This window comes from Falco peregrinus, chromosome 14 (assembly GCF_023634155.1).
Source record: "Falco peregrinus isolate bFalPer1 chromosome 14, bFalPer1.pri, whole genome shotgun sequence".
Taxonomy (NCBI): Eukaryota; Metazoa; Chordata; class Aves; order Falconiformes; family Falconidae; genus Falco; species Falco peregrinus.
The window spans coordinates 11,865,950-11,890,744 of NC_073734.1; the positions used below are offsets into that span (position 1 = coordinate 11,865,950).

The 24,795-nt window shown below is 37.1% G+C and overlaps 1 protein-coding gene across 3 annotated transcripts in view; it reads right to left on the reverse strand.

Annotated features, from left to right (window-relative positions):
* The window catches only part of CDH11 (cadherin 11), a 247,215-nt gene that overhangs the window by 34,990 nt on the left and 187,430 nt on the right, over nt 1-24,795 (reverse strand). For all 3 annotated transcript variants that reach the window (XM_055818805.1, XM_055818807.1, XM_055818806.1), the window contains one exon: nt 5,862-5,992. The gene's annotated coding sequence lies outside the window, so the exon portion shown is untranslated. The remainder of the gene's footprint in view (nt 1-5,861; nt 5,993-24,795) is intronic.

Genomic DNA, 24,795 nt, shown 5'->3' on the forward strand with positions numbered 1-24,795 from the left:
GCACATTCCCTTTAAAAACTAAGAGAAATATTCTTCTCTCAAACATGCTGCAACTCATAGATGTTGCCCACAGTGAAAGTACGAAAACAGCTCAAGAGGTCAAGGAAGAGCCTTTTGGTTGGTTGGTTATTTTTGCTTCAGTGCAGCCTTGGTTCACAGAATAGCTTATAGCATGAAATTCAGCCAAGATAGCTGGGAGGCCTCTGAGTGACTAGACATTTGAGCTTACGTTATCTGTTTTTCTGTTTTCGGGGGACAGAAGGGAGAATGGAAGGCCAAGTACCCAAGTTCAGTTGCAAATGCAGGTATAAAATTTTAAAAGTACAAGGGGATCAGATCCCAGAACCATGACTTTTCAGTATTTTAGGCTGTTCTTTCTAAAATAAGATCATGTTCATAAACAAAACCAGAGAATACCCTAGAGGGTCAGTCCTGTATTTGATTCCAAACATTATATTGGCTCAGACTACCCTTTTTCTGGCCTCTCCTGTTATGCCATTGAATTCATTAGTTTGTGGCTACCGGCCAAAAAAAATGGTTAATGCATCCCAGAGCCCATATTCTTTGAAATATCTTCTGAGACAGGAATTTATAGCATTGCTATAATAAAACTCAGATTTCAACATTAAAGTATAAGTCTGTGTACTTGCCACACATACCAGAATTGTACAGAAAATTTGAACCATGAAACCCTGAGGAAATTAGGAAAATATGCAGCAACATCTAGAAAGAGGCCATTAGGACTTGGTTACACCTTTAGGAACAACCTTAAGCAAGAGATAAATCACACATGATGTTACACAGGTAGTGGCAATAGACCTAAAAGAAATGCCTCTGAATCACAAATACTCCACTTTTTGCACACCTAAGCATAGCAATTTTACACTGGTCTAGAGCAGTTACTACCTTTGGTAAGAAAAGACTGGACTGAGTCCTGACCCTGCACTCGCTTTGCCCCTCCATGCCTCTGTCCAGCTCTGAGAAGTTTGTTTTTTTGCTTTGATGTGGCTGTTCAGTATGTTGTAGTCTATTCTCTTTTATATTATGTCTGTTATTATGCATTGAAAGATTATTAAATATGTGCTTTCCATCCCAAAAAAATACATATCAATCTTCTCCAGGCATTAAAAAGTATTGCTTTTATAGACAAGAAACTGTACAGCTTTTTCCTGTACAGGAATAGAAGTATAGACTGCCTAAAACCTTGGAACAAACCTTCATTTATGAGACAAGGGAATCATTTTTATTCCACTACATGAATTCAGTGGGCTGCCACAGGCCAGTCATAATCTGTTATTGTTTCCCTGCAACCTTGTACTATTAATTTTTCTTTTTAATGAACTGTCCAGTCTAGTTTAGCTATGGGAACTATGATGGAGCTGCAATATAAATGGTTTATGTCATGCCTTTGTCAAAAGGCTTTCCCCTTCAGCACTAGAATGTAATTGAAAAGCCATTTTAAAATAAAGTAACTGAATGGTTGCAAATGCAGGTTGTCAGGAATAAAGTGGGAAAATCCTTTGCATTACATGAGATTTTACCAATCACAACTTGTGTAACTTTATTAGTGTTTATATAGATTAGTAAAGCCACATAAATTGCATATGTTTGCATGGTTATATTAGCAAGTATTCCTGAAAGACACTGAAGCCATTTTTGAGAAGTTTTTCTTCAACCGTGACTAACAATGCAGTAATTGGATTGATTAAATACCTTAAAAAATTAAATACACTAATTATTTTTTTTATTTTATAGGGTACAAATATGTCCACATTTGAGATGGCAAACTAGCTTCTGAGTAGAATTCAAGACAGTTTTTGTTGCATATGAAACCTTGAATGGCTGAGTGCAGTTATCTTTTTATATATAATATAGATGTGCAAGACACACAGTTTATTTTTCTGTGATGTTTATTTTTCTAGCCCTGAATGTGTGTGTGTTCTTGGAGGCATGATGGTGTATGTTTTAATATATGCTATTACCATCATCACCATGATTATTATTAAAGCTCAAAGACAGCAACTATAGAGAGCATTTATAGTTATAGCTGAACACGTTTTTCTCAATAAATTCCCATCAAAATTGTTTCTGAAAGACTTTGATTTAGCTTTTGGCTTATAGGTCTCACTTTTAGATTAACTGGAAATTTTGTCAGAAATTTTATCAGAACACATATTTCACAACTATTTGAAGTTGGTTTGACTTGCAAACAACTGGATTTTTGGTGAGTTTTTTAGACAACGTATCAATCTTTTAATGCCTTTTTCTCCTCTTATGACCCATCTCTGCAGTTTGTGCAGTGCAGTCTCTCCTTTGCTTAGGTAAATCTCACCCCTTGGAAGAACCTCAGGAGTTTCCCATGACTCAGCCCAGCCAGGCTGCTCCAGCCCCAGGGCAGAGAACACTACAGGGCTGGGATTCCCCAGAAGGCTGGAATGACCCAGAGATAAGAGGTGACTCAGTTTTCTCAGCATTTGAGCTGAAAAACAAACTTTTTGTCACTGAGAGCTGAATTTCAGTTCAGGTACCACTTAGTTATTTCCAACAACAAAAGACACATTTCAGAACACTCAAGATTCTTTCAAGGCAACAGCACTTCATAGAAATAATTTTCTATTAAAAAGCAGATAGGAAAATCTAAAATGTTCATATTACAAGGTATTGAGATTATAAAAGGACAGGAAATATATTTCCCCGCTGGATAACTTTTAGAAGTCTTTGTAATTTCTAAGAAAATAATAATTCCTCTTTGGTATCTGTTTGACCAGGATATGTCTCATAATTATAATATACATAATTACAATAATTCCAACAATATCTCCAAAAGTGTTTTAGCTCAAGCAAGTCTTGAAGAGCTCTAACAAAGCAGATGTAACAAATTCAGACTCCATCTCATTACACAGACTATGTGAGATGAGACTGACACAAGCAGATTACTCTTAACATTTCATACTCAGGCCTTACTTTAAAAAGAACCTAAGGATTCAATGTATTTTGGAGAGTTGTCCTACTAAAATCAAAGCTTTTGCCCTCACATATATGAGCCTATTTCATTTGGACTACTAATATCCATCCAAAAATATACGTAATAAACTAATCCTGCAGATATATTAGGTGTTTGTTCTGTGTTGTAGTCCTGTGGGTTGAAGTTGAGAATTCAAAAATTCAGGTCTTAAAACCTATATAAATGGCTACTTGCATAGAAGCCAAGCAAGACCGTAATACAGAATAATGCAGGCAACTGGAGACATCACCTTTTCTGTTTAGATATGTGGGCCTCGTTACATGTGTTAGCACTGTAATAAGACAGGGTGACTGTAACTAACTAAAAATTAATTTTCTTCCTACATGCTATTTGTGCAGAAACAAAACTGTACAGCAATTTCCTTCCAAGATCTACTTTGTATGTCAGGAATGTTTTCCCCATCGTAGTCTAGGCTTACTATGTGAGAATTAAAAACAAATAGTAAAAATGTTAGATATGAAAGAGGCAAAGTATACATTACAAAAGACTGATTCATATATTTAGCATATGAACCTAAGTTTCTCACCCTATATGAGAAGGAATTTTAGATATGGCAGTATTCTTTTTTGGGTGTCCTGTGGACTTTTTATTCATATAAAATGCTTTGTAGAATAATATAACTGAGAAGAAATTTATCTGTTGTGCCTACTCTCACTCCCTCTAAAACTTCAGTATAGAGAATCCAAGCAGTATAGGAAGGGTATCTCTAGTCAGGATAGGCCCAAGTAAGGAAGCCACTGGCCATCTTCTTGTATGACTGTGTAGCCAAGTCTGTGTTTTAGCTCCAGATGAGCCTTTCCGTCCGCCTTCTTGTCCTTTGTTCCACTAACAATAGGTAAACATGAATATTTTACCTTCTTAACTGTTTGATTATCTAGATACTATAAAAGGAAATTTGCATTCCTGAACAGGAACATCTGGAGACCATTTACAAAAGGTCCTTTAACAGAAGAGAAGTGAATTTAAGAAGAATATGGATGTCCAGGTTTACATGATAATCAACAAAAGCCATTCCTTTTCCTCCTCTTTTGCAGGGAGGCACTTCACACTCTAGCCAGAGGGAACATCCCACAGTCACTCTGCAGGAAGCTTTCCTTCACAAGTTATTTGCTTGAACTCTGAAATGTTTAAAAGCCTATGAAAACAGACACGGTTTCTCAGGTAAGACATGAAAAAAACTTGAGTAGGGACCCCACTTGTTAAATTAACTTATCTCATACACTAGTGAGAGTGATGGGCCTTCCAGTTTTCCCTTCCAGTTATTCCTCACAGTCCTTTAATTTATAAAAATTAAATCTATTTGGAAGTCAAACTCTAAAGTCAAGAACAAGGAGACTAGAAAGATGCCTGAACTAAACCTTGAACTGAGATATAAGAAAATGCCAGAAAAGGCGAACTGAAACAGTGGTGAGAAAATGCACATAACTGTGCATGGAGGGGAGACTCAGAGAAACTGAACACGTAACTCAATTAAGATATTTTTGCTATGCCTTCTTGATACCCACATATGAATTTGGAACCTAGACAGGAAGCCTTCAGCCAAACCAAACTGTTTTTAACTGCATTCTATTGAAAAGCTGTATCTGAACAAGAACCAAGCATTGGTTGCAACATTTGGCCCTTGTGTTTATGGAATGACAACACAAGAATCTGATGTGCTGAGGTACAGGCCTTCCTGAGAAGCAAAGGAGCTTACACATCTCCCACCTAAATTAAATTGAATACTGTTGGTATCACTGTCAAATGTGCTCTGTTTCAGCCTGATATTAATTGCTGCAGTCTACCTTAACAAGTCGGTGGATAGCATGAACACATATCCGATATAGCTGCTCACAAGGAAGTAAATGGCCCATTTGGCTGCCAGAAATAAGATTATCGCTATTCAAGGACATTTCCACAGAAACGAAGCGTCTGTCAAGCAGGACTTGAGTGCATTGAATGTAAAAACTGTGAATAAGTCAGGTAGACAAAGAGCTTTAATATCCTGGCTTTGTACTCTTTGTCCTAGACAAATCAGATGGGTTCATACCTTTGACTGTGTAAAAATGATAGTTTTTACATATTTATTATCTATTACATTTAATCTGCTTCTGTGTTAATTTTAAAAAAGCATGGATACTCCTGTAAGCAGACAGTTCCTACCTCTTTGGAAACACTGGTTTAAGTAATAACACAACCGAAAGTCACAGAGGATATGAAAAATTAAAGGCATCAGAGTAGTGGATATAACTATTTTTAGGTCTAGGGTTTCCCATACTGCTCTGTTTCCACAGCCACCTTCTCTGAAGCTTAAGGGTCACCACCAAATTCTTTTTCTAACCCAGGTCTGAGTAGTTACATTAAGCTCAGTGGTATGGCCCAAAATACCAGAGAAATACACCGAATACAGAATTAATTACTCAGTAGGCCTAGAATAAGAAAAGCGTGAATCTTTTTGAGTGATAAAATCAAGCTGGAAAGCTAAATAGTTAAAAATGCCTTATGTTTCTGCTCTTCAGTGCTGCATTGTTGAATTTTTAAGAGGTTTTCTGATGTTTTAAACAAGAAACTAAACAAATGTGATCCAAAAATTACACCTTATCAAACCATGTTTTTCAGACATAGAAGGATGGTCAGAGTCCTACAGCATCAGCTTCCCTGAATGACAGTCAAGACCAGTGAATAAACTCTATGATGCATGAGAAAAACTGGTTGCCAGCACACATCAGGCGAGGGATTACTCACTGAAGATGTGTTCCCTATATTGCACAGATACTGTAGACACTACAGAAACAAGAGACGAGCTATGCATATCTGACATCACGAAGAGGATCACACATTTGGATGTGCTACTTACCTTCACCCACTGGAAACTTGTTGCCAATTTATGTAGCATATTCCACACATTTGAAATGCCACTTAATGAGACTATGATGACAACGGAGATGTAGGTTTTCTGCTGTCACTTATCCAGACCTTCAGCTCTGGCTGCAAAGAATGAAAAAGTTCATTTAAAATCCAATGAAATGTTGGCACCATAATAAAAGAAAACATAGGTCTACCCTATAAACTATCACAATAGCCTAAAGAGAGTTTAAAAACTAGCAATTAAATAATACTTATAATTCCAAGGAGAAAATGAATAAATAGCTTTTACCTTAACAGACTTACTATTGCAAGAATATTCCCATAACTAAAATGCTGGAGGCCATATCAAAATTCCTTCACATCTTTTTTGTTAACTCCTGAAAAAAACAGAGTTCTATGGAAAAATCTGCTCTGGGAACATTATCCAATACAAGACACACTGTAGGGAAAAAAAGTAACAGCTGCAGATACCATTAGCCAACAAGATGTGCTGTGAACATTTCTAAGTGCTTTAAAGGCATATCAGAAAATTAGTATTTTTGCCATCATGATGGAGAAGGAAGTAGATTATTTTGGTAAGTAGAACTACCACTACAGTAGGGAAAAGACATCTAGGATAAAAAGAAACCAGCTGAATAATTTCTTATGAGGCGAGGTAAGTCTTTCTTGAATTTAAATTAGTAAGTTACACTTAACTTCCTAGACCGTGAATTTTGCCAAGGTAAGCTCTCTGAAGTAAGGTATGCTTTGGTGTGATGACCAAGTCACTAATATATAAAGAACTTGGTTTATAAAAATACTCTACACATGCAACATATTTATGCAATTTGCTGTGAAGTACATATGGTATTTTAAAATATGTTCATTTTGCAAGCAAATGTTTGGGGTTTCTTTTCATAGAGAAATCTTTTCAACTAATTCACAATTCATATGAAGGAATGAAAAGAGACTAAAACTGAATAAACTTTCTCATTTTGATAATCTGTTCAACATCTTTGCACATGACAACATCTCTACAAAGGCAGCTCAAGCCTCCTTTTTGCCCAAGACATTTAAGTTGCTTAGGTAAGTATTTCTCAAACTATAGTCTTACTTTAGCCCTACGGTCTAATTTTTTATTGAAATCAGCTTTTGCTTTTAAAAGTAGCAAATAGTTGATAATAGATACTACCAGTCCTCAGCCTGACCTGCCACATTATTAAGCTTTTTCCTGTGTATACGCCTGACCACCAGTGAAGTGCCCATGTACATAATAATTTAACTGCCAAGTAAAGGCTCCGTTTTCCAGTTACACCTCACTTAAGCAGACATCAGAGGTTACAATTTTTTTTTTTTTTGGTAGGACTAATAATTATTTGAAGCAAATAAACCTTCATACTAATATCAAGCAAAAAGAAACTCTTCCATATATCAATTTTCATGAAAAACATGGTTTAAGACTGCTGAATGATTTCCATCATCACTACAGCATAAGGAAACGTTTAGCTGATTGATGCATAGATACCAGATACTACTTTTACTACAAATTATGTTTTTATTTTCTTATTTTCTGCTGTAGTTAAATAAGGCTTCAACAGGAAGGTTCTACTAACTCTATAACCCTTACAAAAGGGAGAAAAGCCAAAAGAAAAACAACTGCTGTATTTACAGAAGGCTGTTTCAAAGTCCAATTATAATTACAAAAAAAACTCCAAAAAGCATCCATTAAACAGATCCAATGCTCCAAATAGATTTGACACAGTGGCACTTTAAATCAAATCTCCCAAGAAGGTTGTTTTTTTTCTTTTTTTAAATAAGCTGTGGCTTCAGAGCTGGTTTATACAAAGTGACAACTTGAACAATTTTGAAATGTTGCTGGTTAGAGGGAGGGGGGGAACCCCCAAACCCATTGTCACTATGGTAATTATTTCACAATGCCTGATGTTAAATGGGCAGTCCTGTGGCCTAAGAAGCAGCTGAATCCTGCATTGTCCTTGCATGATAAAAAGATTTGAAAGTCTGAAAAGCAGAGGAACGGAATCTCACAGCTTCTTAGACTTTGCTCTGAAAGGGCCATTGTAACATCATCATAAATCCTGGGCTCCCCAGGCACTTGACAACTAAAGCAGTGGACAATAGAATTCTTGTGTTGAACAAAACAGTCCTTGTCTGCCAAAGGGCTTATCTGCTTCATTTACAAATGTCTTTCATTGTACCAAAATAATTCCCTATTAGAAAAACTATTAGGAACAGAACTAAATAAATATTCACAGCCTTGTGGTCTGTTTGGCAGAATGAATAAACTAATACAATCAAGGAGCATGCAAAATATGAGATTTAAATCAAGGAAATCCAAACCAACCCCAAACTTCTATTTATTTTCCTCTCTTCGTTTTCAGTTTTCCTGATTGCAGGAAATTACACTGAATACACAATTGTCTCTGTAAAAAAGACCTAGATATGTTACGCTCACTAGAAGGGATGAAAAATATTAGAAATCTGCAAAGATCTCAGATTGGAGCAAAATTGCATCCAACATGCTTTTAAATCTAAGTATTTCCAGAAGAGCAATTACAGAAATAATAAAAAACATATCTGAGAGTTTAATGACATAGAGACAAAATACTTATAATCATAAAAGGATTTGAACTGTGGATTTATAACTACATATGTTTAGGTCCTTGTTACTGAGAGATATAAAGGCATTAGGGATCAGTTTCTGAAATGAAATGGTTGCCAGATTATTGCAACTTTTTTCAAGCCTAATGAAAATTCAGGCAGCTATCACAGGAAAGAGTGAAAGGGACTAAAATATTCCAATTTCAAAGAGCATTTCTAACATAGTCAGAATTCCATTGCATCAGGCTTCCACGTAAACAGTTATTTGATAACAATTTACTAGAAAAGTGCTTATGGAAAGACAATTTACCCCATACACAATTATTAAGGAAACACCCGACCAATCTAAAGTATCGCTCAAGCAAACAGCATGACCACATTCAATCAAAATGGCAGAGTAATCTCTACTGCTGAATGGAAACCTGAAGTAGTTGAAACTTCTTGGCTGAATTATTCATCATAAACTACTTATTCAAATCCGATACCACAATGTTTTTACACAACCCAGGCAAACTGGCTGAGGGGCTGAATAGTTTTCTCTTCCCGTGTCGAATTATTACAAGCCTACTAAACATATAAATATTTCTAACCTTCGTATTAAACAGATATTTAAGTGGGAAAATGAAGTATTTAGAACAGCAATACCGTTAAGACGCAAAAGAGTCTTAAGAACATTTAACATAAAAATAACAGAGGTTTAATCTCACAATCACCAGGCAGAACCCAAGACTTAGCAACACATGAGGTTTACATGCTTCTACCATGACCTTGCAGTCTGACCCTACCACACACCACTTAACCTTGGAGCCATTTCTAAAAGTGAACAAAGGCACTGTAAAACGTTTCACCTATGAAAAATGTACTAATCAGTATAAAAATCAGAGGGAAAAGGCCTGAATTCAGACCTCCCACATGCCAGCTGAGCATCTCTACCATTTGGGTGCAGGGCTTCACCATTTTTTCTCTCACCTTCTCTTCCTCAGTGAATAATTCACTGTTCTAAAGGTATAGGTATAAGTTCTGATTCCACATAAAGTTTAAACTTGACTTCTTGTATACTAATTTTAATGTTTGCTATTCTATGCTACACATTGCCCAAAGCCCCCTCCCTCTTGAAGCTGGATCATCTGTATAAATATAATTTGTATAATTTTATTCTGATCATTTAGGCAATTCACAATTCAGGAATATGTCTTCAACAAAATCTGTTTCCTGCCAGCTCTCATAATTTTATTCTAGGCCCTACTACATGACACACAACCACACCATATTTTTATATAGTCAGCAGTCTCTGTTTAAGTATAAAAAAATGGATCCGCACTGAAGTTTAAGTCTCTTGGAGCAAAACTGGCATTTAACCCTGCTAGAGAATATATGTCTGGGTGCCTTGACTAGGAGGGTAGTGTCCTTGACTAAATATAAATTGCTCCTGCAAGCTATTATCTTAGGATCTAAATAAGCTTATGCTTGGAATCACCTTCCAGGAGAATCTATCTTTTTCCACTTACTACAGGCAGATAAGTCAAGTAATGTGAATCCCCACAGGCAGCAACCAAGATAGCAATATAGCATCCTCGAATAATTTAGGTGGGAAGGGACCTCTGGAGGTCATCTGGTCCAGCTCCACCACTGAAAGCAACACCAATTTCAAAGTTAACTTTAGGTTATTAAGGCTGTCACTTCATTAATGTTAATAGCTGAAATTAGCAGCATGACCAAGGTGTCTCTGTGTGGACACCAACGCTTTAAGGGCTTACCATCTTATGCTGAAAGACAGCCACGGTAAAACCAATAGAACAGAACAAAGGGCAGGAATTGCATCAGAGAGAATAAAAAAGCAATCTTGTATAATCTGCCTTATAAATACATACATATGCAATTACAGGGTCTATTGGCAGGTCAGGGCCAACAACTGATGGCTGACCACATTTCAGAGTCTGGGGGAGGCTTGCACCGCTCTGTGTGTGCTCCTGAGCACCCAGAGAGCCCGCAGCAGACCTCAGGTATACCCCATGCTGAGCAGCAGTGGTGGAGGAGCACACATTTCCTGTTTCTGTCTTTCACCACCACAATACTTGAACACTTCAGATTTGTTTTACTACCTCCTGGTTCTGAGGTAGGAAAGTGTTAATATCTGTATTCCACAGCACAGAGTTCAGTCCTGGGGGAGGTAGGTTTTCAACCCATGGTTTCCATACGCAGACTGTCATAAAATGAGGCTTGAAAACAGATTTTGAACTAAACAGTTGTACCACCCTGTAGCTTCCTCCAGAAGGAAAGAAAGACCTTGCCACCCAGGGGTGATGCCTTCTGGAAGGCAGGACACGTGTGAAAGGCAGGACACGGAAGAAAAGGCCAAAACCCAGGAGCTGCAGAGGAGGTTTCACAGAAACAAGATTCTGTTCAAAGCAGGCAGACAGCCTGTTTCTCTGTCTTATGAACTATTCTGATTTTACATTATAGTCTACCAAAATATCGTCCCTCGGTGTTCCCATGCCGTCACCATGCTGTTGAGTGCTGACCAATATTCTGCAGGTTGCAATACCACAAGCAGGGAACCAGTGAGATGGACTGCTTCCAATTACCATGCATTGAAAAGTAGTCAACTGTCCTGAATGCTAAGCTGTTAGATGTGAAGGCCACGAATAATGTCAGAAATTAAGAAACTGAAAAGCAGAATAGCCCTATGCTCCCATGAGAGACAAAAATATATATCTTAACACTTTTTAGAATATTAACAACTGTGGACTAAAGCCCAAAATCTCTTCTGTCCAAGGCCAAACCAAATAGCAGTAAGAGAAAAGGTTCATGTGGGCTCACAAGGAACAAATTGGTCACCCTCAAAAAAGCTCTTTACAGATCACATGAGTGCCCAGGCCCTGTGCTCACCCAATAGAATATGACTTTATCAGGGTTTTTTCCTTGCTTTTGGGTCACAAGTGCCTGAAGGTAGACAACAGGCCCTTGAGGATAAAGTCTGTATTAATTAGCTTCATGCTGCTCCAGTCCCATCCTATCCAGGTACTAAGAATACAAGTGGGTTGGGAGGCCTGAAGGCAGGTATGTTCTGTCATTTTAAATATCATAAATCAAGCCCACCATTTCAATGCTTCCAACTTCTGTGAGTTTCTTCCAAATCCTAAATTTGTAAGAAGAGGATCCACAGCAACTAGATACATACTTTTTATACATACACGCCTATAGAGACACATAAGCAAGTAAATAAGTCAAATTATTTTTTGCAACTTTTTATGCATAAACAAATAATTTAGTGTACCACCACACCGTATATAATTTGAATTCCCTGCACTCAGAAAAAGTCTTTATTTGCCCACTAAAAGCTTGGTATTTACATTTGCTAACAGACTAATTTAAACGTACGTTCTTGAACCACCACCAGTAAAATGCTCACATATATTCTCTCTTGAAAAAAAAAATTACACGTACAAAGCATACAAAATCAGTTACTACTATTGCAAGAGGCATACAGAATTGCTCTAATGCATTCTAAGTCATGCTGGAACACAGCTTTCACTGGCAGCAGATGTCAGAGACTACTCATTAGAGTGGGATCATGGCAATATTTTTATGGCCAATTTTCCCTGCAGATTTTTTTTTTTCTTGTTTGTTTCCTGCCCTTGCCATTTTCATACTCCTGTTCTTTGGAGCTTTTCTTCCACTAAACACAAATGGCCAGATCCTTCCTCTACAGCAAAACTGTAGCAAAGACTGTCTTCACTAGCATTTGGCACATTTTGTCTTTCTCTTCCGCTGCCAATTTCAGTAGGCTGTTCTCTATTTCTTTCCTCTAGCTTTCTTCTGCTTTCTTTTATCAACCTCTTCTAGTGACCTGAAAAGAAAAACTAAAAATTGAGAGCCACTGAAGTATATGCTGAATGCCCCTATTAGTTAAGCTGTAGGGGACACTCAGCACAGTAAAAAAATTCAACTATCCTTTCAAAAAATCTTTATATAAATGTTCTACAAAATCATCCTGCTGGTTCCAGGTCCACTGGAGACGCCCAAGAAAGAATAATTCAGAGATACCATAAAGGAGAATAGCTCAGAATTCATCCAAGAGGCTCAAGAGAGACGGAGTTCTTTGGTCTTAGGGACATTTTTTTCCTACCTTCTCCCTTTCATTAATAAAGAAAGAAAAGAGGAGTTGTTCAAAGTCACTACAGAGATCTGATGTTCCTGTATTCCTGTGTGCCTTATTCAACTCTGAATATCTCTGTCATCCCAGGAAGATACACAATTCATTCTCGGAAGCCGATTGCAAACCCAGCAATAATCTTCAAAGGTTTGTAAAGCTTTTTTACAATGTTTAATTCAGCCTTATTTCTGACTGAATACACCTCTTTCCCTATTCCCTCCCGTCCTCCTCCCAAACTCCCATGGGTCATAGCTTGTCTAGATCTACAGAGAGTGGAAGGAAGGGAAAATGGATAGTAAACTCATTTTAGGTCAACCAAAAGGCATTCAGTGTCTGTCTTTCCTAGTCGTCTTTTCCTCATTTCCTTTTGTGTTTTCTCAAAGGACATTACACGGTTGGCTTCTCAATCAAGGACAAGGCAGTGTCAAACACATTAATTTGTCCATGAAACACTCTTTAAGTGTTGACAAAAGAAAGCTTGAAAAATGAAGACAGACAAACTAAACATTACTGATTCCAAAGACCAAGCCTCTAAAGAATACACTTCAGTTTTCAGGACTGAACAGTACTGATCAGCTGATGTTTTGATACCATCCTCAAGAGTATATAATTTTTAAGAAATGGTAATTAAACGTATAGCAAAATATCAATGAGTAAGTATAGAACTTGGAAGATGTGCAAGCACTAAGAGTACTTCATGGTGCCTGGTATGCAGTTTCTACTCACAACTAATACACATTTCCAGAATTTCAGTGCTGTTTATAGCCAGGATGATACAATTTTCCACCACGTATCATTTCAGGATATTCCACTCCAGAAATTACAACATATTTCTATTTTTTATTGAGTTACTTTGTTATTTAGTAACATGCCTACCTACCTGTTCTTGGGAGTTGAAACACAAACACAGATTTGCATTTCGGCTGAATCATGTAATGAAGTGCTCGTAACACTGACGTTCACAGTCAAAATTAACCAGAATACTTGACAACATTAATATTTAACATTTGTCTGCTATTCATTATGCCTCCCAAATACCATCAAGACTTTAATTTTCTGTAGTGTAATTATTATAAGCTATGAGCAAGTGTATTATGAGTTTTCTTCAAAACAATTATTGTGAAATAGAAATATGCATAACCAAATAATAACAGAGCAAGTGCTCTGCATATTCGGATGAAACCACATAATTAGGAAAGAATTTCTACTGATATTGAAGGGAGTTTTGCCTGATGGAGATAGTCTTAGGTGCTATGAAGGCATTTGCTTTAAATAACAATAAATAAGCTCCAGAGAACTATACCATCTAGCAATCATCTAGTAAACTCATATTCAACCAACCAACCAGATCTATTTATGAAATAATGACAATAAAAAAGTATTTTTTAAAAAAACAACAAACCAAAAAACCTCTAGTTGGCTGAACGCTGAGAACCTATCTCCACTATCTTAAAATATTTCAGAATTTCAGCTACTCTATAATTCAGTTGCTTTCTTTTGGGACTCAGCCAGGAGCGTCCAATGTTAATACAACTAGACAAAAAGACAGACTGCATATGGAAATAACCTAATGCCTAATAAAAAAGATATCTTTATAACAATGAAAGAAGTCACTGCCAACTGTGCAGAAATGTGACTTTCCAGCAAAAGCATGGAAAGGTCTATTTGCCAAAAGCTTATCTAAAAACATATAAGTGGAATAATTTTTGTACAGAAGTAACTTCTTTCCTTTCAACTGAATTGGACAGGGATGGAAGAATATTCCACGCCATGGCTTAAGTCTCTTGGGTGGCTTTGGACAGATTTGCTGGGAGTATCTACGTAGTATATTGCTGGCAGATGTGAGCTTTTCCTGCCCTAGTTCCAAGCTGAGTTGAAGCCGAATAAATGTGGTTAGCACAGCACATTGTGCCCAACCCACCAAGTCCTACTGTGAACCGAGGCATACGAGCTTGTGATCAGACCTGCTAATTCAGATTTGGCACTGTGATAAGCATGTTTGTGTAGCTCCGGTGGGCTGAGGTTCTGCCTGCCAACAATGGACTCTGTCAACATGCCTTCTGCTCCTCAGCTCCATCACTAAACTGGAAATAATAATTAACACCTGTATCTGAAAATGGTATTGTGAAGGTAAGTTAATTTACTCTTGCAGAGAACATTAAGATGCTCTCAAACTAGAATCATACAGCCATATAGTTATTACTTAAGGGAGTAAACCTTTTTCTGCATGTAAGCTATGGAACTGAGCCAAAATAAGACTATATACATAATTAATGTTCCATTTGCTGAGCTCTCCATTCAGATAATATAAAATGATCGTCATGTCTTTGGTATTATCTTCAGGTTTGTGAGACTTATCAGTATTTGACAACTCCATGTATCTAAACAAACCTGTTATTTTGTTTTCAAAAAAGCATCAACCTAAGTGAGTTATATAGAAACAAGTCACCTAGTAAGTTACCTAAGAGAGTGAACAACTTTGCATCAACACCTTGCTGATTCTCAAGTCACAGCAATTGTAATTATAATGTAGTCTTTTTTAACAGACAGCATTCTGCATGCTAAATTATGGCTGAATGCTTCAGAAAATTCATTTGAGAAGTTTCAAATGACAATAATTAGCTTCCCCACTCCCCTTTTAAAAAGAAATCTAATTATTAATTCTGTCAAACTCATGCAAAATGTTCATGTTTTTACATTATTGTTTACTTATTACTGTAAGTAACTGTAGTGCATGGAGAAAGAGAGAGGATGAGGAATAAACCACAGAAACTTCACTAAATGTTGGATTTGTCCTTTTATATTTTGTACTTTATGTGCTTGTTTTATGCTTTTATTTTTCAGGGCACAGGAACTTCCCCAACCACATTTGAGAAAATAAACCTCAACAATCCCCCACATCAGGACAGTATAATTTTATGAGTGGTTACATAAATTATCCCCCAAAATACTTTGTGAAGAAATATCTTGTGGTATTGAGAAATACACAATGCTGTAACTCAAAAGGTCAAGATCTCCTGGTCTAGAGCACTGCACATCCACAATTATGGTACAATAGACAAAACTGACCAAAAGAAAGTTACAAGTTTCAGAGCACAATCCTGTGTGGCATCAAACAGATAAATTTAGGTGACAGTGAAGAAGCCTGCACATCTGCCCACATCAGGGAAAAACACCTTTTCATAATGCACAGTAGGGTTCCCCCCACGCCCGTACTGGCGCACTGCATAACCGAGCCAAGCGCAGTCACACACTGCTCTCCTCTCCTCTTGGGATGTGAAAACCCGCCCATTTAGCCAAGCTTGCATGGCACAGGCATGGCCTGTACAGCCTCTGGAAAGCCATAAACCTGCAAAACTGTACTTCGTGCTACACAGATATTAGTAAGTACCTTAGAAACAGGTAGTAAAATTGCATATCAGAAATATGAAACACAGACAGTTGGAAATGGAGTTGTTGAGCTGTACTTTTCCCCTATTGATTTCTTTGTGCCCTGAGTTTCCAGTACTAAAGTTACCTTATTCCAGCACAGAAATATTTCAATTAATTAAAAATAACACTTGCAGGAAAAGATACTTACAGAGAAGAAAAAAAACACCAAAGCATCAAAAAGATTTAGGAATATATATTCTATTGATAGTTTTAAGTTTTCAGATAATTAAATCACATTGACTTTGTAAAACCTTGTGATCATGTGCATTTGAAGATCTTCCCCCATAACAGCAAACTAAAACCTCATAGTTAAATGCAATAAACCCACATTTACAATGAAACTTAAGTGCAAGTGTTCAGTACCTTTCAGCAAATGTAATTTATTTTAATTTCCAAAGTCAGAGCCAGCATTAGGTCGGTGCTCTAAAGACTGTACTTTCCTAGAAACTTCCAGGGAGGAGATTGCTATCTGAGCTCTTGTACGTACAGGGTGAATGACTGTCTAAAGATACTTCAGGGATACACCAAGGTCAGGAGCATTCTCAAGGGACACCGCATCGCACTGTACCTGTGTTTACCAATCTGCCACCTCTAGGAACAGACGTGCCTGCTCTCCCATAGCAGGCTGGGGGCCGTGCAGGACCCCAGGCTTGCTAAACTCGGCTCGGAGTAGAACAGACCAACTTGTGAAATAGAAAGACAAGTTTAGCTGTCTTGAGAAAAAAAAGCTGGGGCGGGGAAGGGGGGGAGCCTTAAGAATGAAGCCAGCAAGCTTTGAAGAGCCAGCAGGCTCCCATGTTAGCCATATGCCTTCATATGTCTGTTCTGTGGGAGTGTTACAGCTCCTGCTGTTCCATTCTTCACTTTTTAAAGAAAATGTTACAAGGCCACAAGGACTCACAAACATTTGTTGACATTTCTTCTGGGTCAGCCTTAGGAGGCCTGCAAGAATTTAAACATATGGCAGTATTTAGTTGCATAAGGGAATGGGTTGTTTCAGAGAAAAGCAGTATTTAGTTGCAAAACAGTTTAATCCACCATAAAGGTTTTAAATTTTTTGGCCAAAATCCAAGCTTTTCTGATTATGTTTTTCACATTATCTTTTTAAAGCAACAGCAGCTTATCAGTTGAACTGGTATTATGAAATATTTCACAATAATTTCTACTGTCTTCCACACAAATAATACTTTGATCTGGGGTTCCACATCAAACAATTGATGTGTGTTTAGATTTGAAAAGGGGAAAGAAAGAAGACACCAATTGACTACTGAAATGAAGGTGGTTTCCCAAACCTGTCGAAGGACACAGAACCGTTGCTATTTTGAACCACAAGGTTACTTAAATTGGGTTCTCAATATGTTTTAGTAGCAGTACATATGCATGTGCAAAGCAGAAAAATGGGTTTTCCAAGGCTTTACCTTGTTATCCAGATAATATTGTTCTAAGTCAGTTGCTAGTAAACACACAAGCGCTCACTTGCTGGCATTCTTTACACCTTGCCGTTAAAAAAATATAGTAATAATACATTGCACACAAAGATCTGAGCTGAGGTTTCTCTTAAGCCATGAATAAAGGGCAGCCCAATGTTAAACTTACTTAAAAGCACACTGGGAACACACCTGATACAGCTATACTGACTGAGCTGTAGCGTCAGGTGTGGACCATAGCAACCTACCTCACAAGGAAAGATAAAAGCCCTGTGAGGACTCTTTTTTTTTTCTTCAGTGCTTATTTCCTTCAGTATCACAGCCCACTAACACAGAGGTCCTGACACACTCTTCACTTCTATGCTATTAAATAGGCCACAATATTGTGTATTGATTGTATAGGACAGTATTTAAAATTAGTATTTTAAGCAATTGAAATGGAAGGTCTTGCATGGGAAACAAGAATACAAGAACCGTTCTCTGCCAAAAAAAATATTTTTTCAAAACTACACAATATGGTTTTTAAAAGGTAGACCTGGCACAGAAATTTTTTTTCCTAAAATGTTCTGTTAACTAATATCCAATCTAACACATTAACTAATATGAACCAGAAGTTGTCAAACAAGTAAGTTCTTGCAAGCAACCACAGGCATCAGGAGTACTCACACGTGTCCGTGCACCCGTCCTTTCCTGCGTGGCAGAGGCAGAGCCATGTCCTGCACCACGCAGGGACAGGAGAGCAGGGGAGGGCTGTCTGGGGGCACCACAGCTGCCTCTGGGGTGGCAAAGGGGTTGCCCCAGCAGATAGCACATTAAAAGCTAATATTGAGGAGACCATGGATCTTGGTAGGGTTTCTATGCAAGAAAACATGCTGCAGAATTTTGAAACAATACTGTTTAGCAAACTCGTCTGGTTTCAATCAACATTTTGAAGCCTAAAAAGAAACCCAAGATTATTTTGGTGAAAACAATTGTAAGAAATTAATTTATAAATGACTGAGATGGATAAAGAAAATTTTTAGAAACTATAGGGAAAAGCAAGGTTGTCTGATTTTAACAAGTCTATTGTACAAATAAATGAAACATCTGGATGAGGCAGTTTAAAAGACAGAGATAGTAAACTTTTAGTATGCACTTCCTTGGGAGTTTATTAGCTGGTAGCAGGCAGGGTCAGGTGCATTATCTGTGTTGTTAAGCCAGATGAATGAAAGTTGCTTGTATGTGTTATTTAAACCAATTATAGAATGGTAAAGCATCAAACAGTCGGAAATTTAAAATGAGTCAGAGGACAAAATTTAGTTATTAACAACTGTGTGGACATATAAACGATGTGATTAAAATTTCAAGGTCAAGTTACTTTGATCTAACTTTTATACTCTCAAAACTATCATCCAAATTTGGTTAGCAAGATAACTATCTAAAATGTTGTGAACTTTGCAGTCCTTAAGAAATAGAGCATGTTACATCTCATAAAGCTTTGCAAAAATAAGTTTTTATAATCTTGCTAAAATTAATTTGACATTTCCTGAAAGTTACCCACCTACATTTAACCTTTATCCAAAATTACCTTTTATTCTAGTAATAATTTTCAGCAATAAACTGCAAGAGGCATTCTGATATTAACAGAAGGTAAAAATGGATTTTCAGAATCCAGCTATCAGCAATGATCACAACCAGGTAAACAAAAATTACTATGAGTAAGAACCAGTAACTTCAGAGGAAACAGTAAATCAAACAAGTATTGATTGTCAGTTACCACGTAACAAATCCTGATGACTTAGGGATGGGAAGATTTGTGCTCAAAGGCGGAATATGGCCATGATGGAAGGTCCTGACTGTATGGAAGACATGTAGCACAGTATGAAGAAACTAGCGTCCTCGATGGAAATCAGGTGCAAAGATTTTAGTCAAATGCACATTTGAAGTAGGAAATAAAAATTAGTAGTTGAAAACAAACAGTCTGACACTGTAGTGCCCAACTTTGCGGCTGAATTCAGAGCTTGAGTATGTGAGCCAGATGGATCAAATGATATATCAGCAGAATAGGAAAAATAAAATAACAATTAATAAAAGGGACTGTATGACTCATCCAAAAGTCAGTAAGAAAATGGCATCAGAAAGCTGAAGCCATCAGCTTGTAATAATAACCAAAAGGTTAAAAATGCTTTATGTATTCAAAGAGTGGCAGGAAGACTTAACTGCAAACTTTTTGTTGCCTTCAATGGCAAGGCCGTAAAGCAATTAAAGCTGGGAATTGTCAAGAAATTTTTATAATGAAATTTTTATACAAGCACTTGGCATTAAATTCACATTCTTGCCAACGTTATGATAGAAGGCAAGACACATAAGTCCATTTTTATCTTTGAGTAAGGCAAACAATGGAAATATTTTAAGTACCCCAGTGTGAAAAAAAAAGGAAAGTTACATTCTTGAGTGTAAAAAAAGATGACATTTTGTAAGAAAAATTAAAAAAAAAAAAAAAAAAAGATTGCATTCTGCATCTGGACAGAATGTAAATAGATGTAAAAGTAACAGCATGCAGTATGGAAGAACAAGGCTGCAATGAGCAGGGAGATCCTGCAGGAGTAACAATTTCTTGTAGGATGCCGGTGGTATACTAAGGATTTTCTCAAACATTTTGGTTCAAAGCAGTGTGCAGTGCAACGCCTGGGTGGGCAGGCTGCTGCAGGGAGCCAGAGAAACTGCTCTGCACCGGCACAACAGTCTGCCTCATGCTGTACTGCAGAACCAGTGCTATTTATCACAAGTCTTTGTCTTACAAAGACAACCAGTTGTGATTTGGACTCTTGGATAAAACTTTAGCTATCCATTGTATTGAGGAGAATCTGATTCCAATTATCGGAAAGCAGAGAAGAGTTTGTTTCTCTGTTTAGCTACTTAGCCCCATCTAAAATTCACTTCTCTTCTGCATGATAAGAAATCAAAGATACTCTGATACATCCATGAGCAATTATAAAAGCTATGCAAATATTAGCAATGTATCTATAAATATTCATTTCATATTAAATCTTTTCTATCAGATTCACACACTTTCAGATTCTATTTCTGCAAACATTTCCCTAAATTCAGATTATCAAGTATGTTTGCTGAAACAGCATATTTTAAATAAGTATTCACAGCAGACTTTCAACTTGTAATTGCTAATATTCGTGTCAGAAACCTAACTCAAAGACCTTCACATCCATTTAGGAAACTGAAGGTTATCATATTACTGGTACCTCCCATCAACACAGCTCACAATGAATCAAATGGCTCAAAAAAACCTTACCAGAATAAAATACAATTATGCTAACAATGCATGTTAGCAACCTTGTGCAAGCAGTTTACTGAGATGAGGAAAGCCGATGACTTACAGAACTGTTTACTGAATATTTTGGTGAAAATAACTAATTTTCAATGAACAGATTATGTATCTATTGCATGAACATACTGCAAATAGAAAAGCAAGATGACCCTCATTTAATGAATTCTGTTACAAATTAACTACCCTCCTATAAAAAAAATCTTTAAAATCTAACTATATGTACACAAAATGTTTCTACATTAAAAGGATTCATAATGCTTTATTAAAAGATACAATACTAGAATAAACAACTGAAAATTGAGTCAATATGGTTTAATATTGTTCTGTGTAGATCCGACATACCTCTGGCTGAAATCAATGCAAGCCAGTTAAATAAATGCTTTTGGCAGATACTTGCTGGTGCCTTAACATATTAGCCATTCTTTTGATGAAATCAATAGTTATTAATGATTTTTTTTTCCACTTTTAGAACACTGCAACTGTTTCTGAAAGTCACCAAATGTACACTGTCTTCTCTGCAAACAATGTAGGAAAAAATATCAAAAAACTATCAAGTTCATAGTTAAAACACATCAACTCATTTTCAACTCCTACACTTCTATATTATTCTTTGGTCAATATTTGTATTCCTTTGCCTGCTCAGCATGAGACAGTGCTTCAGCTACTTGTAGAGACTCCCATCCAGCAAGGTACCTTTGAGGCAGCATTTGCTCTTATTGTTTTGTTTTCTTAATATAACCCATTCAGCTGAACATGCTTCCATACCTCATTAACACAGCCATTACAAATCTAAAATTTCAGAAAGAGTTGTACTGCGTCTAGTCATATATTTCATTTATATGAAGGGTTATGGAACATAAAAAGGCCTAGCTAATATTAGATCGTTGTAAAACTTCCTCAGCTGTCTGTTTTCATTTCAACCATTTGTAACAAACATCCCAAGTTTTTTTTTAAAATCTCTTGGTAGCACAATACCTGCTAGCTTATGTTTCAACCTTTCATACCATGGCCAATATATGCTGTGACCCAGATACCATGGAGATATACAGCTATTGAGAAAAAAATGTAAAGCTCTGTCACATGTGAGATTAAATGTTACATCCACTTGTTTAATTTTAAGTTATATAGTCTGAGTATAGGAAAATACGTGACCATGGAAAATCAGGAGCATCTGTTAGGATAAACAGTTATAATCACAGTTAGGAATTCTCATTATCTATGTCCAGTTGAAAGCCCAACACTTCTGCTGTCAAATCTAAACAAACTGCAGCTCAATCTTAAGCTACAATTAGCAAACTTGATGGCTGTTTCAATCAAAAACATCAGAAGCGAGGTTTTGTAATTCCCTCCATTTGGGCCAAAATACAGATTTGGTCAAGATAATTTCCATTAATACAAAACCCAATAAAATATATCAGCTCAAGCAACCATTATTATTATCCAACAATACAAATGGCTTTGCTGCACTGAAACAACAAACATGATGACAGCCATTCAGGCAACATCTGATTTATATTCAAAATTTAGTCCCACACAATTAGGAAAAAGTAGGTAAGCCAAGCACAAGTTTAGCTCACTACTAGAGTTTTTAAGAGGTCAAGCCATCCTGACGTATTACCAGCACTACTCTGTAATCCTTGCAAGATACTTGCAGAAGCTCAGTTTGATGCCTCTAGTCTTGTTAGGAGCATCTCCACGGTATTTAGGAAGTGCTTCATTACCATTTAGTACAATCCCAAATAAACTGCATAGTTCAAGAATAAATTCTTCCTGCTCTTGGAAAGGAAGAACTCCAATTCAATAAATATATATTATTTTTTTTACTGTCTTCATTAAATACTACTAAGTCTTCAGTAACAGTTGCAGCTCAGATTTTTCTCAGGTACTTTTTTGCTGGAAATAAACCATCTTCTAACTGCTATGTGTTTAACAAGAGCTAAGGATTAACCAGCTTCAGCTGGAAGGCAGGCAAGATGAAGCTGACTGTGTCTTTAAGAAGAGCACAACTTTTTCAGATGGCCAAAATGCCATTGCTAGAATCTCTTCAGTGTAGCCACTGTGCCAGTATGTCGCCCTCCTTTCATCCCAAGCTAAGCTAGTTTTATGTGCTTTAAAATTTACATTTCTTTTGATTTGTCATTTTCACCACCTTAGGTATCTTTCTAGGATCTGTGTTGGTCATTCTATTCTTTTTTTGGCCTAACTCATCATCTTATTCCTAAATTCTGAAAGCAAAGAACATGTTTTTCCCATAATTCACAGGATTTTTGTATGTAGAAAAGGTAACAAAATGTAAAATTCATAGCAGTCTATTAAATACAGAGCAGTTACAAAAATATGGAACATACAAAATTCAGTCAGAACCCTGTCACATACATGCAAAGGAAAAAAACATCTCTGCACCCTATTTTCATTACATCTAATTTTTGGAGTAAGAACAACAACAAAAGAACAAGAAATCATGCTAAAGGACAATGCTAGCAAAAAGAATGTGTTTGCAGAAAAATGAAGCTGAGTTAATTATCATTGATAACATACAGCTGTGGGCTGGCTTCAGGGGCGGTGGGTTGGCCGATGTAGAGAAGGTGCAGCTGTGGCTGGTTCTGGAAAGGGGTTGGGCAGCCAAGGAAGAGAGGGAGGAAGAAGCAGAGAGAACACACGCCCTGGAAGAGAAGAGCCGAGGAGAAGGCAGCAGAGGGGCTGGCATGAAAAGTATGCTGGTATGAGATGGTAAAAGACCTTGTTGCAGCTGGCTAGTTTTGAGCATTGTGACATTTGTCCAGCACTTTTCTCAACCTACCGGCAAAGAGAGTATCTAGCGTCAGCTGATTCTCACTCTCTGTATTTAATTTTGATTTGCATTAAATTCCCATAGTATAAACTCACAGATGCATTGCACGTAAACCAACAACAGTGAAGAGGAAATAAACACACAAAAGCTTCCATAGAAAGGAATGCTCCCAATATTTGTATCTCATGTCACTTGCCTATTTTCTGTATTTTAACATCTTCCTTGGTGTCTTATTCCTGCTTAGCAGCTCTAGCACATCTTAACCCAAGACATCCGTAACCTGGGACACCTCCGGCCTAGAGAAATACTAACCAGCTGATCTCAAAAGAATGAGAACCTGGCATTGATAGTTTCTCAGTTACCAGCAATAAAGAAATGCTTTCTGCACAGCAGAAAAATGCTAGAGTGCCATGTGTGCTGCCGTAATACCAGCTTTCTTGGTGGGCAAGAAGCAAAAAAGGTGTACTGATTGAGCAGTTTTATCCTCACGTAACTGCTATTGACATACCCAAAGACTGATCTATAACAAAGAGTTTGAGAGGTTTTTTACTTATCCTTTTGTCCTGCCTCTCCTTTAAACAACCATCCTTCAGACACAGACAGAGCAAAGCACCCCTGGATGTTTTACACTTAAAACCTTATACACAGAAGAATGGAAAATGATGCTTAACCGTAAGTACTATGGATTGTATCATACTGCATATGAATGATGCGTATGTTCCACCTGCAAACTATTAGTGACATTTCCAGGCAAAGCAGTGCTTAATTTTGACAATTTAATGTTGATGTGTGTAGTTAACTAAAACTCGTTCCGCAGGTTCTGAACTGAAGGCCACTGCTGGCCATATTCAGTTGCACTCAAGCAGTTACAGCCATGGGTTTTTAGTCTCCTGCACAAAGCTTTTATGTAAAAAAACCTTCAGACATTTTATATTACTTAATTGGAAATTATTCCTGATTTGACAGTGGTACCTATTTCCCTAAAGGCTCTTGATTTCTAAAACCATGTGCAAACATATTACAAGAGACAGCCACAGCCATCTGGGAAGGTGTAAAGAGAGGAATGACCTGAATAAAGTCCATAAAGCAAGTCATTAAAAGAATCCACAATGGTAGGAGAAGAACCCACATTTTTTTACCAAGATCCCTCTAGATTAGAAAATGTGACATTAACCCATATACTCCAACAATTTT